Genomic DNA, 11,136 nt, shown 5'->3' with positions numbered 1-11,136 from the left:
AGATATAAGGGACTTAGAATCACTATAGACTGTGTACAAGCAACTGAACTCCAATGGAATCAATAATCATACGAGTTTTTTGTAAGACTTCACACAAATAAGGGAAACATTTTGAGTTAAACATTCTCTAAATGGCAACTCTTCTCTTGGCGCAAGTCTCCATGTATAATGGAAAGATAATAAGAATCTTGGTTGGTATTCTGGGTCTTGTTTTGCCACTAAGCCACCTCTTTTCTTCATCTGTAAAATAAGGACACTGGACTAAATGATATTGAGTATTTCTTATATCTCTCTCATGTTACATGTTGAATTATTTAATATTTTACTTTATTTATTTATTTATTTATTTAAGACAGGATCTTTCTCTGTCACCCAGGTGTGAACTCTTGGGCTCAAGCAGTCCTCCCACCCTTGGCCTCCCAAATAGCTAAGACCAATTTTTTTAAACTATATATATATATATAGTTATATATATGTATTTTGAGACAGAGTCTCACTCTGTCGCCCAGGCTGGAGTGCAGTAGCTTGATCTCGGCTCACTGCAACCTCCACCTCCCAGGTTCAAGTGATTCTCCTGTCTCAGCCACCCAAGTAGCTGGGATTACAGGCACCCACCACCATACCTGGCTTTTTTTTTTTTAAATTTTTGTAGAGACAGGGTTTCACCATGTTGGCCAAGGTGGTCTCAAACTCCTGACCTCAAATGATCTACCCGCCTCAGCCTCCCAAAGTGCTGGGAATATATATTTTTAAAATTCTTGTAGAGATGGAGTCTTGCTGCATTGCCCAGGCTGGTCTTGACCTCCTGGTCTCAAGTAATCCTCTTGCCTCAACCTCCCATAGCACTGGGATTACAGGTGTGAGCCACAATGCCCAGCCATTATTTCATATTTTTAGAATAGAATTTTGTTGTGTTTGTATGGATATACCACACATCAATCATGCTCCAACTCTCACTTCCATCTCCTAACACACCCGAACCATGGTACACAAAATAAGCCTAAATAAGGTGGTTCTTGTTTCTTTAGATTAGTGGTTAATCTAGATGGCTGCAAGTTGGTAAACATCATGATAAAAGAGTTTGACTATGATTTGTTGTTTCTTGCTATGTGCTTCTTTCTCTTTTTTCCTTATTTTTGTTTCTTCCCCATGAATTCAGAAAACTCAGCTCTATCATCAATTGATAATGATATTGAAAACCTTCTAAAATGTTTGATACATAATATATGCACAATAAATGTTTATGTCCAATTTTTAGTTAACTTCACTTTCTTGACCAAAACTATCATTAGCTTTTTCTCTAACAACAGCCAACCCTTTCTATGAATATCACAATCAACCAGCAGCCAACTGGTTTATCCATCTACTTGGCTTCCTTTGAAAGCAGGGACTAAATAAGTTTACTTGGTAAGTGATCTTGAGAAGCAAGAATATGAGAGTGATAAGGAAAAGCCATTGAAGGACACATTGTTGAGTTGGTTACCACTTTGGTCCACTGGGACTCAATCTCTGAAGAATCTTGTAAAATCAATCTCAGAATTTTCTCTCCCAAAGACGAAAGGCGGACACATTTATCTGCTGTCTCCTTTCACTCACTGATCAAAGGTGGCTACCAGGGGAATTAACGTCTCTGTGTGTCTGGTTATTCAATGTGAGCCTAGTGAACTCCTGTGGCTTTGGAGACAGTGGGAGTCAGGAAGGCAGAGAGATCCAGCAGGTGCTTAAGGGAAAACTATGGCATGCATAGGAACTGTCCAACACCTTTGCAGCTGAAATCAGAAGAAGTGGCACAGGACATCAAAAGTATCTCCTACAATCTATCCCTTAAACCTTTCAGATCCATTTTTGCTCTATATGAAATTCATTCTGTTACCACCTCTTTAAGGTCATAGCTAGCTGCTAATTGTTAAAAGGACTCCAGATGAGACTTAGTGTGGCAAGCAGATGTCCCTTGCTGCAACTGCTCCAAAGGCCATAACTGATATTTATCAGGTCCCTTTCAGATTTCCACCACCTATTCCAGATTTTCCTTACCCTTCGTGAGCACTTCAGCTGATCTAAATTATTTGGTTGGTGGGGAGATCCAAGTGTCTTCATTCTTGAGGAATCCAAGCTCTTAGTTGGCTTACCCATGTCAGGCTGAGGTGCTATAATTTTTCATTCAGTGCTTTCACCAGGTATGACAGAACTAGGTGAATCCCAATGAATCTTTTGAGATCTAGAGATAGTCCTTACTGTTTTCATTATTTAGCAATAATCCTAGATGCTTATGATAATCAGGATCAATTACCTTGCCAGTATGAAAAATGCCTTTCTTTGTCTACTAGTCCTTTGGCATAAACAGCCAAAGTGAGCAGGGGGTAGTCATAGCTATAGGTCCTGTGAGACTCTTGCTGTGTATTAATGCTGTGTACTAATACTATGTATTGATACAAGTCATTTTTCTCCCTCCCACCACCAGTAAAAATTTATAAGAATAATTATTTGTATTTTTAAAGAATGTTAGCAGAGCCTAAGGATGTGAACATAGGAAGCACAAATTCTGCAAGTGGGTCACTGGGCATGATGGGGTGAGAGAAGCCATTTCAACTTCTCCACCTTGGTTTCCAGACTTACGTATTTCAGCTATTGGATACACAGCATTGGCTCAATGCATATATCACATGTTGTAGGCCAAATTCTAACCATGGAGAGTATTGTCTCCAAACTAGCCAATCTCTTAATTGTTCATTCCAACATTTTATCAGTTCAGCAACTTGAGCAACTTGTGGATACTGCGATATATGGTAGGAACAGTGGATCCCATAGTCTTCTGCCCTTATTGTCTTGTTGTGCCTCCTTCACTATGGGTCCTTTAGTCCAAACTGATGTTATGCAGGTTACCATGTTAGTAAATGAATCATTCTGTAAGCTGTCAGATAATAATCCTAGAAGCTACACTATGAGCAAGGAGGACAAACTCATATTCAGAACAGGAAACAATTCCAGTAAGGATGAATCACTCTCTTCTCTGGAGGGAGGATGAGGGATCTGATGCAATCAATTTACCCATAAGTTCTTGGCTGGTGTCCTCGAGGGTTGGTACTCTACTGAATGTGTATTATTGGTTTTTCCTGCTGACAAGTCAGAACTTTGTAGATGCAGTAGCTATGCCAGCTTGGTGAGAATGAGCCAATACAATTGGGGCCTTGCATGGCCTCCATACCTGCTGACAAAGCTACTGTGTTGATAAGTCCATTGCACTGGCATTGGAGTGTGAAGAATAGAGGCTGGCTGACATCTACCCAAGGAGTAGCCTGTTTTCCTGGTAGCCTCCTCAGTGATGGACACTCTCCAGAGAACATTAATGTGAGGCATGAAGATGTGAATGTTCATTTCTACTTCTATTCGTATATCCACATGACTTTTATTTGCCTGCTTATTTACTTATTTATTTGGGGGACAGGATCTCACTTTGTCACTCAGGCTGGAGTGCAGTGGCATGACCATGGCTCACTGAAACGTCGACCTCCCAGGCTCAAGCAATCCTCACACCTCAGCCTTCCAAGTTGCTGGGACTATAGGCACACACCAGCACACCTGGCTAATTTCTTATTGTTTGTAGAGACAGGGTCTTGCCATGTTGCCCAGCCTGGTTTCGAACTCTTGGGCTCAGGCAGTCCTCCCACCTTCGCCTCACAACATATTGGGATTACAGGCATGAGCCAGTGTGCCCAGCCAATTATTATTTTTAATTGACATATAATTATACACATTTATGGAATACAGTATAATATTTCAATACGTGTACACAATGTGTAAGGATCAAATCAGGATAATTACCATATTATCCATCACCTTTATCAGTGGGGCCATGATAGTATTTGGGTCCCCTGTTATTCATGTCACCTCAGATCCTGTATCTAACAGCCCTTGAAAGGTCTGAATAAATAGCCATAGATCTCTTTGGGAGAAGAATTGGAGAGTTTATATATACATAAACTCTCATATATATATATAAAACTATCATATATATAAAAACTATCATATATATAAATTATCGTATATATAAACTAACATATATATATATGATGTGATCATAGGGCCTTTCCTTGAGCAGATCATGCTTCCCCTTCAGTCACTGGGCTCTGGGTCTGATAACTCACTCTGGTCTAAAAACTCAACAGAGTATTATGTTTGTCTACTGTGGCACTGATCCTAGCCTACTGCTCACCTGTTTTTACTTTTTCTCTGGTTATGAAAGTCATGTAATATTTTTGTAGGCTGCCTATCCAGCTCACTTCTGGGGACATGAAGATCTATTAACCATTATCACAAATCTCTAGGGGCCTAACAAAACCCTGGTTACCCCTGTAGTCTTGTTACCTATTACATGAATTATCTCCATCTGGCCTTTAATGTTTAAGTGCAGCTACCTGGACTCTCAAATAATTGAATACTTTTTATTCCCATTGACCCTAGAGGGCTCAATTCTGTGGCAGAATTTTATTCTGTGAACCCCAATTCATAGAGGACACTGCCACTAACCTTTCATAAAATGTTGGTATGTTCCTTCTTACCCTTGTGAAGGGAGTACGCTAGGAAACAGTCAGATGATGGGTCTCACATAAAAATCTCGTTCTCTTATGCCCACTTCCTTGAGCCTTCTGACCTTTTTTTAAATAGACAACTGTGGCGTCTCTACATTGTTATCATGTGCAAGTTTCAAGGCACCATTTTTGCAGTGTGTTGGGACAAACTCCAGGCGTCCTTGACAGGATGTTACCGTGAGTCATGGGAGAATTACATTCTCCTCTATTCAGCCTTACATTTCACTTACCTATTCAATGTAACACCTTCAGATTTATTCCCATAGATCTTTTCCTCTTTCTTGTCAGAATTTTTCTGTAATTCTTTCAGCAAGTCATTTCTTCCCATAGAAGAAACAGTACCTTCCCTCTTACGACATGCTAGAACTCGACACATTTTCAAGCTGCAGGCAGTTAGGGGAGTCACTGGAGTGATCCCAAGGAGGATGAGAAACATCTTCCAAGACACTCAACTCAGGAAGGTTCTCATCCTCTTCAGGCAAGGGAAGACTGCTGTCCTCCAGCAAAAGGCAAGAGACTGGCTTCTGTAGCCTCCCTGATTCAAGAGCACCCAGGATTTAAGGTCCTCATCCATATCCTCACAGATGCCTCCATCCCAAGTCTGAGTCCCACCATTTCCCTATCAAAGCTGTGACTTTAGCATAGATGTTTAACGCAGAAGACCTGTATATTCATTCTCGTTTGCCATTCTGCCACCACCTAAGATTAAATTTGGTGCTTGAATTTTAGCGCAGACTGCCCTTTCATCTCCCCTTCCTTCCTTCCTTCCTTCCTTCCTTCCTTCCTTCCTTCCTTCCTTCCTTCCTTCCTTCCTTCCTTCCTTCCTTCCCTCCTTCCTTCCTTCCTTCCTTCTTTCCTTCCTTCCTTCTTTCTCTTTCTATCTGTCTTTTCTTTTCTTTCTCTTTCAGAGATGGGATCTCACTCTGTTGTCTAGGCACAATCATAGCTCACTGCAGCCTTACACTCCTGAGCTCAAACGATCCTTCTGCCTCAGCCTCCCAAGTAGCTGGGATTATAGGAGCAAGCCACTGTGCCTGGCCAGACTGCCGTTTTGCTACACAGTCCCTTTACTTGCTGTCATGGAAGACTTCTGACTTTCACAGAATGTCTTGACCTGATAGTTGGCTGACCTGCACTTGTCTTTGTCTGTCTTTGAGGCACTCTTCAAAACTGTTATGGCATTTCACAAAAGCCAGTCAATTCCACTACTCTTATAATTATCATCGCCCCCTTTCATGCCAGTATTAGATTCTATGTAAGTGAAGCTTTCCCTTCCACAACATCCTGTCCACCGCAGGTGAGAGTTTGATTGTTATGCCAGAGGTTATCAACACCACAATTACTACCAGCAATGGAGCTTTTGTTTTCATCTGTCTGGTGAGCAAACCTCTTCCAGAATACCATCTTGAGGGGATGCTTTCTCCAATTACACCGGGGTATTACTGTCTTAGTTTGGGTCCACCCAAAAGCAGAGCATGAGGTAAGGAATTGAGTTCAGGTAATTTATTTGCAAGATGACTCCAGAAAGTAGGAACGAAGGAGTAAGCTTATTGAGAGAAGGAAGATGGAAAAGTAGAAAAAAAAAAAAAGGTATGTTATTAAACTAATTACCACAGTGGCGATTGGGCTCAAGCCTTCTGAGGATCCTTTGAGGAACCATGTGGAATACACTTGAGAATGGCGCCTGCAAAAGAGGGGAGGCCGAACAATTTACCCCCTGGCTTGCAGGCACCACTGGCTGGGGTTCTAAGGGGGGAATGTTTCTCCTTTGGGCTTGCCCTGTACACATATAAGCTCCTAGCATATAAGCTCCCACTGCTTCAGGAAAAGACTTGGGAAAGGAATTCAGAGAGATGAAGAGGAACTTGCGGTGGGACTCTGTCAGCATGCATGGGAAAGTGCATTACAGCTGCAGCAAAAAAATCAAAGGTGGGCTGAGTGGATGTAGAGCATCTACTTTATCACAAAAGCCAGTCCCATACACCCAGCAAATGGTCTCGTTTAATTAAATATTCCCATCTCTTCCATGCTAAGAACCCTACTTATAAGCCCTATTCATTCTTACCAGGATAACCTTTGACTCTTCAAAGGCACTGAATGAGAGAAGAAACAACCCGTGTGTGTTTTATAAAATGTGCTGAAGTCAGGAAAGATCCTAGTGAGAGGCGTTGGTGAGTTCCTGTGAGGTGTTCTTCTTTTACATTTTGTATTAAGTTACTGGGGGGAAAACTATAAGCAAGTTATAGTTATCCAATCCCTTGCTCCTGGCTTGAAAATCCAGTGGCCAGAGACAGAATTTAGCTCTACCTTTCATGGCACTCTTTTGGTGGTCTCTCAGAGAGCATATTATAATATCTAGATGAGAAATAATATAGGCTTTTATTTTTATTTCATCATTTATTGATTTATTTTAGAGATAGGTACTCATCTGTTGCCCAGGCTACAGTGCAATGGTGTGATCATAGCTCACTGCAGCCTTGAACACTTGGGCTCAAGTAATCCTTCCACCTCAGCCTCCTGTGTAGCTAAGACTACAAGTGCACACCACCACACCAGGCTAATTATTTTTATTTTTATAGAGACAGGGTCTTGCTATGTTGCCCAGGCTGGACTTGAACTCCTGGCTTCAAGTGATCCTTCTGGCTCAACCTCCCTAAGCACTGAGATTATAGGTGACAGCCACCATGCCCAGCCAGGTTTTTCTATTTTTGTGTGTGTCTGAACTTCTGGTCCACCTTCCATTGCCTTCTAATAGGGGCAGTTTGTTGAAGTAGCAAGATGTTGACTCTTGTGGGTTTCTCTTTCACAGTAGGTTCTTCTGTGACTTTGGACTTTGGCAAGATTCTTCTTTGTATTTGAGCCTATCTCATTCCACCTCTCCTCCAAGCAACTCATGTCATTTGAAAAGAATTCTTTAGGCCATCGATTAAAAAAATCACTCCTTTGAGTTGGTGACATTGGCTAGCAGGGGAAAAAGTTACCTACTGTGTATTCTGGTCAGTGGCTTGAAAACAGCCTCCTCCTCAGCTTGCTGTCTTTATTGCCTCATCTCTCATGACACTTGTTTTCTTCACTGCTCCTGGCGTGTCTTCAGGTTATTGACTTCCGGGATTTGCAGATTTCATAATGCGGTACTGCTTTGAAAGGAGTACTTTACACTGCTTTGGAAGAATAGAAAGAAAGAAAAGGTTAATGCTAAGGACTGTTATTGGTATTGGTATTGGTCTAGGCTGAGATTCAGTATGGGAGTGATAGCACTCTGGATAAATGCTTGAACACACTTTTGTCTCTCCTACCTCCTGACACCAACTACTTCCCCACCCCCACTCCTCCCCACTTGCTCCTCTCAGGTCCAGGCCTGTCCCTGTCGGAAGGCATGGGCTGGTCTCCAGGAAGCCCGTCCAAGCTGAGAACTTAGAGACAAAGCAAAGCATTCTGCACAGTACTGCTTGACATTTCCTGTCTTTTCTCATTTGAAGATTTTATTGTGTTACCCTGGTGATGAGAAATGTGGTTAAGAAAGAGGAATTCACAGAGCAGAAAGTATGGGGGCCAGAAGACGCAGTAAGAGTCCAGATTTAGAAAAATCCTATCAGAAGGAATGCTGGGGTCAGAACAGTGATGACATTCCATTCCACCCTTCCCATCTTGCAGTTCACGCAGTTCTCTCTCACCTCTGCCTCATGACTGGTTTTATTCACACTTAAAAAATAATACTTCCTTTTTCAAAACATGTTTTTTTCACTTAAGAAACAGAGCTCAGCTTTTCAGTTCTCCACCTCTTTTCCTCTTCCTCCTTCCTGTCCTACTCTCCAATTTCTTGTGTTCCCTTTATAAAACAAACAATTAAAAGCAAAGACAAACAAAATGTGAACCATCACAAACACACGCTTGTAAAGCAAGTTTTACGTAACAGAATGAATATTCAAAAATGAAAAACAAATGTCTTACCTCAGATTTCACCCAAAAGTGAACTCTGAGACAAGGATTTGGGTGCAAGCAGTTTATTTGGGAATTTGTGGTACTATTTTACATATACATTTATATATGTATAAATCTTTTCTACCACGGTTCCTGGCTCATAACTCCCATAGCCCTTGTTACTTGCTAAGTGGCTGAAACAATAAGCATATCTTTTGCTAAAGGTTTTGTCCTTTTGTCTTTGTTCCTGAAGCAGCTTCAGGGTGAAAAAGGTAAAAGGTAGTCTTTTGGTATAACATTGCAATACTTTAGGCCTCAGAACTAGACCTTAGGAAACAGAATCTGTTTCTCTCTCTCTCTTTGACCTGCCTTCCTTTCACCTGCTCCTTTTTCTTCTCGAGGCAGGCCATAGAAACTAAAAATATACTCTAATCTTCCCTCACCTTTCTGTCTTGGAGCTGGCCATAAAGAAATTATCTGACTACATTGTCTGATTGTAGGCCATAATGTTACTGAACCAAACTGGGGTCCTCACACCGGGTGCAGTAAGGCCGAACAACCACACTCAGGTTTTGCATCAGGAGGAGGGAGGGTGATATGGTTTGGCTGTGTCCCCACCCTAATCTCATCTTGAATTGTTGCTCCCATAATTCCCATGTGTTGTGGGAGGGACCCGGTGGGAGATAATTGAATCATGGGGTGGTTCTCCCATACTGTACTTGTGGTAGTGAATAAGTCTCATGAGATCTGATGGTTTGATAAGGGGAAACCCCTTTTGCTTGGCTCTCATTCTCTCTTGGCTGCCACCAGGTAAGACGTGCCTTTCGCCTTCCACCATGATTGTGAGGCCTCTCCAGCCACGTGGAACTGTAAGTCCATTAAACCTCTTTTTCTTTATAAATTACCCAGTCTTGAGTATGTCTTTATCAGCGGCGTGAAACAGACTAATACAGAGGGAATTTCTTTGCAGAATGCCAAGTAAAGAGAACCAGGCAGCTCACACTTAAGACCCAACCTCCCTGTGTCTTACAAGCAAGACTTTTTAAAGGCAGGGGTAAAGTTCAACAAAGCAGAAATTACAGGCAAAATCATAAATGTATCAAGGCTAAATGTTGGTTTGTCTTAAAAAGGTGAGATATCTTAAAGTGGGGTGTTACAGGTCATAGGTAGATTCAAAGTTTTTTATTTGAAATTGGTTGAGGAAGAGAAGCTTTCTTTAAAATTGTGAGTTCGACAGACAGAAATGATAGGTCTGGCCCATAGGCATGACTTCCTCCAGGTCCCTCAGGAAGAAATTTAGAACAAAGAACCATGGTGAGAGTTCAGTCCTCAATTCTTATCTGAGGTCTTTGTGCCAGTGGACCCATTTAGTGGGGGTCCAAGTTTCTGAAAAACAACTCAGGTACATGTGTTAAGATGTTATCTTTAGGCCGGGCATGGTGGCACTTTGGGAGGCCGATGCGGGTGCATCACCTGAAGTCAAGAGTGGGAGACCAGCCTGACCAACATGGTGAAACCCCGTCTCTACTAAAAATACAAAATTAGTTGGGTGTGGTGGTGCATGCCTGTAATCCCAGCTACTTGGGAGGCCAAGGCAGGAGAATCGCTGGAACCTGGGAAGTGGAGGTTGCAGTGAGCCGAGATCACACCACTGCATTCTAGCCTGGGCAACAAGAGCAAAACTCCGTATCAAGGAAACAACAACAACAAAAAAGATGTTATCTTTAGCTTCTGCAAGAAACCAAACACCTCATGACTGTAACTTCCTCGTGGATTGTCTTAAGCTACTATTACTGTCCTGCGTGTCAAGTTGCTCATTTACTTCTCAGGGCTGGCTAGGTGCCTGGAATTTCCCCTTAAGGAACTAAAGATTTTCCTTTATTTCATGCTTGGGGGAAGAGGTTCCAGTAGACCCCTAAGAGGGGTCCCTGCTCCATCTCAATAAGACCCCTATTTCAAAAGGAGTCCTGCTCCATATCCTGGAAGAAGGAAAACTGCACAGACAGGCCAAGAAGAATCTGGACAGACAGGCCTTGCTGGGTTTCTCCACCCAATCTATTAGTATGAGATCATACACCTTTTGCCCAATCACATTTCTCACAGTTGCCAACGTTCCTATCCATTGAAGTCTCCATAAAAGGCACAAGAGGACAGGTTATGGAGAGCTTTCAGATAGCTTAATCCATAGAGCTTCCTGGAGGGGGGCACACCTGAAGAGGGCATGGAAGCTCCACAGCCCTTCCCATACCTCACCCTATGCATCTCTTCATCGTATCCTTTGCAATCTCCTTTGTAATAAGTCAATGTTTCCCTGAATCCTGTGAGTGGCTCTAGCAAATTAATGGAACCCAGAAACGGGATTTGGGATCTCCAGTTTATAGCTAGTCAGTCAGAAGCACTGGTGAAAGAACGTGGACTTGAGATAGGCATCAAAAGTGGGAGAAACCTTGTGGACTGAGCCCTCAACCTGTAGGATCTGATGCTATCTCCAGGTAAGTAGTGTCAGAATTATGCTGGAGGACACCCAACTGGTGTTCACTGCAGGAGTGATTGCTTGCTGGCTGGTGGGGAGAAACTCCCACACATCTGGTGTGAGTACGGTAGGAGAAACTGAGTTTATTTTTTT

The sequence above is a fragment of the Papio anubis genome, chromosome 6, assembly GCF_008728515.1.
Source record: "Papio anubis isolate 15944 chromosome 6, Panubis1.0, whole genome shotgun sequence".
NCBI classification, from domain to species: domain Eukaryota; kingdom Metazoa; phylum Chordata; class Mammalia; order Primates; family Cercopithecidae; genus Papio; species Papio anubis.
The sequence above is the reverse complement of the archived record's forward strand: the minus strand, read 5'-3'. Positions refer to the sequence as shown.